General features: G+C 39.3%; 1 pseudogene; it reads left to right on the plus strand.

The window, feature by feature from the left end:
* Positions 1-6,098: 6,098 nt before the first annotated feature.
* On the plus strand, positions 6,099-6,579 carry LOC127222092 (60S ribosomal protein L27a-like; annotated as a pseudogene).
* The last annotated feature ends 1,069 nt before the right edge of the window (positions 6,580-7,648 follow it).

Genomic DNA, 7,648 nt, shown 5'->3' on the forward strand with positions numbered 1-7,648 from the left:
CCATTCTCACTCCAGAATCGTGGCATCCAAGTTGGCCTCTTCAGGAGGTAGATGTTCAATTCTTAGGTATTGGAACCCTATCTCAGGTAAAACAAAGCAAGAGTTGGGTTGAATGTATAGGGCCAGAAGGACAAAGATGAAGGCTGAGGCCATATGTGGCTAATATAGCAGTAAATCTATGGGTTTGTGATCTGTTACAGCAATGGAATACCCAGATTAACATTCTTCCAGTATCAAAAATGAACCAATCCATGTTTATGAAAAAAATGTTATAAGCAATATATAAAACATACACAGACCATCCAGGCTGTACAAAAACAGAATAAGACAAATGTTGAACTCATAAAGGGATCAAATGTGCTACCCTTAAAATGGTTAACTAACAGTTCTGTGTGGGTGGGGCAATGGCCTATGTCTTCAGAGAAGCTAAAGGCTCTAGAACAGCTGGTTCAGTACAAGCTAAATGATGGACATATTGAAGAATCTACCTATCATTGGACTTCTCCTGTATTTGTTACTGTACTAAAGCTGGCCAGTGGAAGATAGGAAACTTGGGAAGGGGGAACTTTTGGTTTGATTTTTCGAATAAAAAATGTGAGTACTTACAGTCTGTAGGGGAAAAGCCAGAAGGGTTTCTTTGAAAATAAATGAGTAGGGGCTAAAGAGATGGCTCAGCAGTTGAAAACATTGACTGTTCTTCCAGAGAACCTGGATTCTACCCCCAGCACCCACTCAACAGCTCACAGCCATGTGGGACCTGATGCCTCCTCTGTCTTCTTTGAACAGTGCATACAAGTGGTAAACAGACAGACATTCAGGCAAAACACCTATATGCATAAAAAAGAAAGGAAGGAAGGAAGGAAGGAAGGAAGGAAGGAAGGAAGGAAGGAAGGAAGGGAGAGAAGGAGGGAGGGAGGGAGGGAGGGAGGATAGAAAATAGATAGATTAGGTAGAACATGATAGTACACACCTTTAATCCCAGCACTCAGGAGGCAGATGCAGGCATATTTCTGTGTTCCACAGAACAAGTTATAAGCTAGCCAGGTCTACAAAGTGAGACCCCCCATCTCAAATAAAGTAGATCATTAGGGCTATGGATGTAGTTGAGTTGGCAGAGTACTTCTTAGCATGCATGGGGCACTGAATTCCATCCCAGGACCACAAAAAATGGTGTGGTGATGCATACCTGCAGCCTTGGCACTCAAGAGTGAGAAGCAGGGGGGTTGGGTTAGAAGCTCAAAGTCATTCTTGGCTATGTGGTGAATTTGAGGCCAGCCTGGTGGACTCTGTGAAACGCTGCCTCATAAAAAAATAAAATAATAAACAAATCATTTCACTGAATAATTTAGACAAGTTGTAAGGAAGCAAAAGCAAGGGATGTGAAATAGGGAGAGCCAGCTCTTCATTAGAGAACAGTTAGTATGTCATAGAACTATAGACATGTAGGAGACTGGCCCTATACTGTGCACATTGAGAAAACAAAATAAAAATGAGTAAGGAAAACACTGTTTCAGAGGTGCCTGAAAAATACTACCCTAATGAGAAATACTAGCAACAGTAGGGACAGGCTATCAATGCAGGGCACCACTGTTGTTCTTGATGTAGCTTTCTATCTTGAACAGGACAAATACATGCAAGTTGCAAATGAAGCATGTTTCCTTTATGGTTGCTGCTGCCAATCAAGCTTGTTTCACCTTTCCGTTTACCTCTTCTGTTACCTCTCCTCTGTGTCTCAATAATAAGAGAGCTTACATGGACTGCCATGGCCTTTTGAAAGACTACCAGGCTTCGTACAACTGGAAAAGGGCTCCCCCACTGTACAGAAGTCATTGACAGAACAGTTCAGGTGTCACACAATTAAGCATGTCCTCTGACTGCAGCCACCTGTGTTTTACTGATGTCTACTTTGTATGGATGTCTTAGTTGGAATTTCTATTGCTATGATAAAACAAAGTGACCAAAACCAACTTGGAGAAGAAGGGTTTATTTCTGCTTATAGTTTCATGTAAGGAAGTCAAGGAACGAACTAAGGCAGAGGCCATGGGGGAATGCTACTCATTGGCTTCCTCTTCAGGCTTGCTCAGTCTGCTTTCTTATATACCCCTAGGATCTCCTACATGGGGCTGGCACCAACCACAATGTTCTGGACCCTCCCACATCAGTCACTAATTAAGAAAATGCATCTCAGGCTGCCCCATAGGCCAATCTAATGAGGGCATTTTCCTCAATTGAAGGCCTCTCATCCCAAACGACTCTAGCTTGGGCCAAATTAACATAAAACTAGCCAGTACTGTGGGTTAGTCATACAAACAGAAGAAGTCACTCTGTGGAGCCTTTACAAAATGTCTAACGGGTTGTCAGCCTTGTGTTGAAGGTGGGATTGGTAAGGTAACCTACCACTGATTATTTCCTCCCATGCTGTGCCATTATCTAGACTTTGCCTAACTCTCCATTCACCCAGGAGCCTTCTGAATGCAAATTGACTTTCTGAAGTTTCTTAGTAAGATGGAGAGAGTACACAGATAGTGGACACAGAAATTAGTCACTTGAATGTCCTCCTCCACTGTAGATTATTATATTGGAATTCCAGTTTATACACAAAATTTAAGCACAGCCATCATAAAGCTAATTTATGACATGGGATATCTGATTACTGCCCCTCTTTTCTCCCACACTGACCAGTTGGGAGCAGTGGTTGGGAGTGTGTGTTCCAGAACACATATAAAACAATGCCACAATTGGCAATTCTTTGTCCAATAGTGTGTGTGTGTGTGTGTGTGTGTGTGTGTGTGTAAACAGTCAGCCAATGCGGAGGATGCTCCTGAGCATTCCTGTGGCTCAAGCTTCAAGGAGAAGTCATAGAAAGGAACAGATCAGCCCACTGAGCATTGGCTCAGGGCAATGTTCTTAAGTTTTTTTCTTTTATCCTCCATCCCATCTCCCCACTCTGTATTCTTCTTTGACTTCATATCTGAGTCTCTTTCTGACAATTCACTGGATGTTTTGCTTGGGTAGCATTACCCTACTACTTCTCACTGTTACTGCATATATCATTTCCATTAGTAGCCAACAGAAAGCCATTTAAGGTTTTCAAGAAGAATAAAAGATCTAGGGAGGCAACTCAGTTACAAAAGCACTTGACAAACAGGAACTAGGACCTCAGCTTAAGCTCCAGAATCCATGCAAAAAAAAGCCAGCAATGGTGGCACACATTTGTACTCTTAGTGCTGAGGAGGCAGAGGCAGAGACAAGAGACAAGAGGATGCTGGGGTTTGCAGACTCCCTGGCCTGGCCTACTCAGTGAACTCCAAGCCAGTAAGAGAAGCTGGTCCTCCCAAAATAAGACAGGTGGTACCTAGCCTCCATATGCACATATACACACAGGGGAAAACACAGATCAATATTGGTGCCTCCATGGTTAAAATTTTGCAGTAGCATAAAGTATGCACGAAAATAAAGAAAAAGGAAGCTGGACACCTTTAATCCCAGCACCCTGGAGGCAGAGGCAGAAGGGTATCTCTGAGTTTCAGAGCAGCCTGGACTACATAGTGAGTTCTAGGATAGCCAGGACTACATAGAAAGACCTTGACTCAAAAAGAAAGAGAGAGAGTATAGACATCAATCATGAATTAACTTTTAATTATTTATCTTTGAGATTATAATTATATCATTGTCTTAATTTTATAAGATAATTGTACATATTAATTAGATTCATTGTGGTATTTCTATTCATGAATATAGCATGTACTAAGTGTGGAGATTTCTGGGCTACAGAGGAAATCACAAGACCCAGCTTGACTTCATAACTACTATCACTATGAGCCTGAAATATAGCAATAAGTGGAAAGATAAGAAAAAGCAGTTTAAAAGGCACCATTTCATTCAAAATCAAGATCTCTTAAAGAAAGCAAGGAAAGCCAAAATAAAACAATCAAGCAGATGAAGGAAACAATTCAAACAGTTCAAGATCTGAAAACTGAAATAGAGACAATAAATAAAACACAAACGGAGGGAATGCTGGAAATAGAAAAACTGGGTAAATGATCAGGAACTACACATGTAAGCATAACCAACAGAATACAAGATATGGAAGAGAGAATCTCAGGTGCTGAATATAAACTAGAGGAAATAGATTCATCTACAAAAGAAAATCTTAAGTCCAACAAATCCTTAACACAAAATATCCAGGAAATGTGGGACACCGTGAAAAGACTAAACCTAAGAATAATAGGAATAGAAGAAGGCAAAGAAACCCAGCTCAAAGGTGCAGAAAACATATTCAACAAAATCATTGAAGAAAACTTTCCCAACCTGAAGAAGGACATGCCCATGAAATAACAAGAAGCATACTGAACACCAAATAGATTGAATCAAAGAAAAAGTCCCACATAGTAATCAAAACATCAAACATACAGAATAAAGAAAGAATATTAAGAGCAGTGAAAGACAAAGGCCAGGTAACATATAAAGGCAGACCTATCAAAATTCACCTGACTTCTCCATTAAACTCTGAAAGCCAGAAGGTCCAGGATAGATGTTCTACAAACACTAAGAGAAGACGGATGCCAGACTACTATACCTAGCAAAATTCTCAATCACTATAGATAAAGAAAACAAGATATTGCATGACAAAACCAGATTTACACAATACATATCCACATATCCAGCCCTACAGAAAGTACTGGAAGGAAAACTCCAACACAAGGAAGTCAACTATACTCACAAAAACTTTACCAGAAGCCAAAAGAAAAAGTGGGGTAAATCTAGTCATAATACCAACAACAACAACAAACCCAAAACACACAAGAATTAACAATCAATGGTCCTTAATTTCCCTCAATATTAATGGTCTTATCTCTCCTATAAAAAAGGTACAGAATTTAACAGAATGGATACGAAGACAGAACCCATCCTTCAGTTACATACAAGAAACACACCTCAACTTAAAAGACAGACACTACCTCAGAGTAAAGGGTTGGAAAAAGTTTTTCCAGTCAAATGGACCCAAGAAACAAGCAGTTTTCGCTATCCTAATACCTAACAAATTAGATTTCAAACTAAAATCAATCAAAAGAGATGAAGAAGGTCATTTCATATTCATCACAAGAAAAATCCATCAGGACAAAGTCTCAATTCTGAACATCTATGCCCCAAATACAAAGGCATCCACATTCATACAAGAAACATTGAAATTCAGATCTCACATAAAACCTCACACACTCATAGTGGGAGATTTCAATACCCCACTCTCACCACTAGACAGGACCACCAGACAGAAACTTAACAAAGAAACAAAAGAACTAACAGAAGTTATGACCCAATTTGGTTTAAAAGACATTTATAGAACATTTCATCCAAACACAAAAGACTATACCTTCTTCTCAGCTCCACATGGAACCTTCTCTAAAATTTACTACATACAGGGCAACAGAGGAAACCTCAACAAATAAAAAACAAAAACAAAAAAAGAAACAAAACAACAACAACAAAAATTACAATACCCCACCCCTGCATCTAATGTTTTAAAGTTAGAATGTTAGAATTCAACAACAACACAAATTGCAGAAACCCTACAAACTCATGGAAACTGAGTAAAGCTCAATTGCACCATCCCTGGTCAACGAAGAAATAAAAAAAAATTAAAGACTTCCTAGAATTCAATGAGAATGAAGACACAACAAACCCAAAGTATGGGACACTTTGAAAGCAGTACTAAAAGGAAAGTTAATTTCACTAAGTGCCCACATGAAGAAAATGGAAAATAGTCACATTAGAGAATTGAAAGCACAACTGAAAGCTCCAGAACAAAAAGAAGCAAACTCACCCTGGAGAAGGAGATGGCAGGAAATAATCAAATTGAGGGCTGAAATCAATAACAATACCAAAAAAAAAATCAATGTAACAAAGACTTTGTTCTTTGAGAAAATCAACAGGATAGACAAACCTTTATCCAAACTAACCAAAAAGCAGAGAGAGATATGCAAATTAGCAAAATCAGAAATGAAAATGAGGATGTAACAACAGACACTGAGGAAATCCAGAGACTCTTTAGGTCATACTTTGAATACCTGTACTCCCCTTTCCTTTCTGCCGCCGCCATGCCATCCAGACTGAGAAGATCCAGAAACTCCGGGGCCACGTGAGCCATTGCCATGGTCGCATTGGTAAACACCACAAGCACCCAGGAGGCTGCGGGAATGCTGGAGGCATGCATCACCACAGGATCAACTTCAACAAATACCATCCAGGTTACTTTGGGAAAGTTGGTATGAGGCATTACCACTTAAAGAGGAACCAGAGCTTCTGCCCAACTGTCAACCTGGATAAGTTGTGGACACTGGTCAGTGAGCAGACTAGGGTCAATGCTGCCAAGAACAAGACTGGAGCTGTTCCCATCATTGATGTTGTGCGATTGGGCTACTACAAAGTTCTGGGGAAGGGGAAGCTCCCTAAGCAGCCTGTCATCGTGAAAGCCAAATTTTTCAGCAGAAAAGCTGAAGAGAAGATAAAGGGTGTTGGAGGTGCCTGTGTCCTGGTGGCTTGAACCACCCAGGGAGGTTAATTAAATGCTAACATTTTCAGGAAAAAAAAAGAAAGAAAAGAAAAGAAAAAGAAAGAAAACCTGTACTCCACAAAAATCAAAAACTCAAAAGAAATGAACAAAATTCTGGATAGGTATCACTTACAAAATTAAATCAAGAACAGATAAGCAATTTCAATAGGCTTTTAACCCCTAATGAAATAGAAGCAGTCATGAAAAGTCTCCCAAAAAAAAAAAAAAAAAAAAAAAAAAGCCCAGGGTAAGATGGCTTCAATGCAGAATTCTACAAGAAATTCAAAGAGCTAATACCAATACTCCTTAAATTGTTCCAACAATAGAAGCAGAAGGTTCATTAACAAACTCTTTTTATGAGGCTACAATTTCCTTGGTACCCAAGCCACTCAAAGACACTAAGAAAGAGAACTACAGACCAATATCCCTCATGAACATTAATGCAAAAATACTCAATAAAATACTGGCAAATCGAATCCAAGAACGCATTAGAGAAATCATCCACCATGACCAAGTAGGCTTCATTCCAGGGATGCAGGGATGGTTCAACATATCTATCAACATAATCCACCATATAAACAAACTGAAAAAGAAAAACCATATGATCATCTCAGTAGATGTGGGAAAAGTCTTTGACAAAATCCAACACCCCTTCATGATAAAGGTCTTGGGGAGATCAGGGATAACAGCAACATACCTAAACATAATAAAAGCAATATACAGTAAACCAAAGCCAACAGCAAATAAATGTAGAGAAACACAATGCGATTCCTCTAAAATCAGAACAGGACAAGGTTTTCTACTCTATCTTCAATGAAACAACAAAAGGAGATCAAAGGGATACATATTAGAAAGGAAGAAGTCAAACTTTCACTATTTGCAGATGATATGATAGTTTACATAAGTGACCCAAAAAATAAACTCTACCAAGGAACTCTTACAGTTGATAAACACCTTCAGCAAAGTTGCAGGATGCAAGATTAACTCAAAGAAATCAGTAGCCCTACTATGTGCAGATGATAAAGGGGCTGAGAAAGAAATCAGAGAAACATCACCCTTTACAATAGCCACAAACAACGTAAAATATATCGGTGG

The sequence above is a fragment of the Phodopus roborovskii genome, unplaced genomic scaffold, assembly GCF_943737965.1.
Source record: "Phodopus roborovskii unplaced genomic scaffold, PHOROB, whole genome shotgun sequence".
NCBI lineage: Eukaryota > Metazoa > Chordata > Mammalia > Rodentia > Cricetidae > Phodopus > Phodopus roborovskii.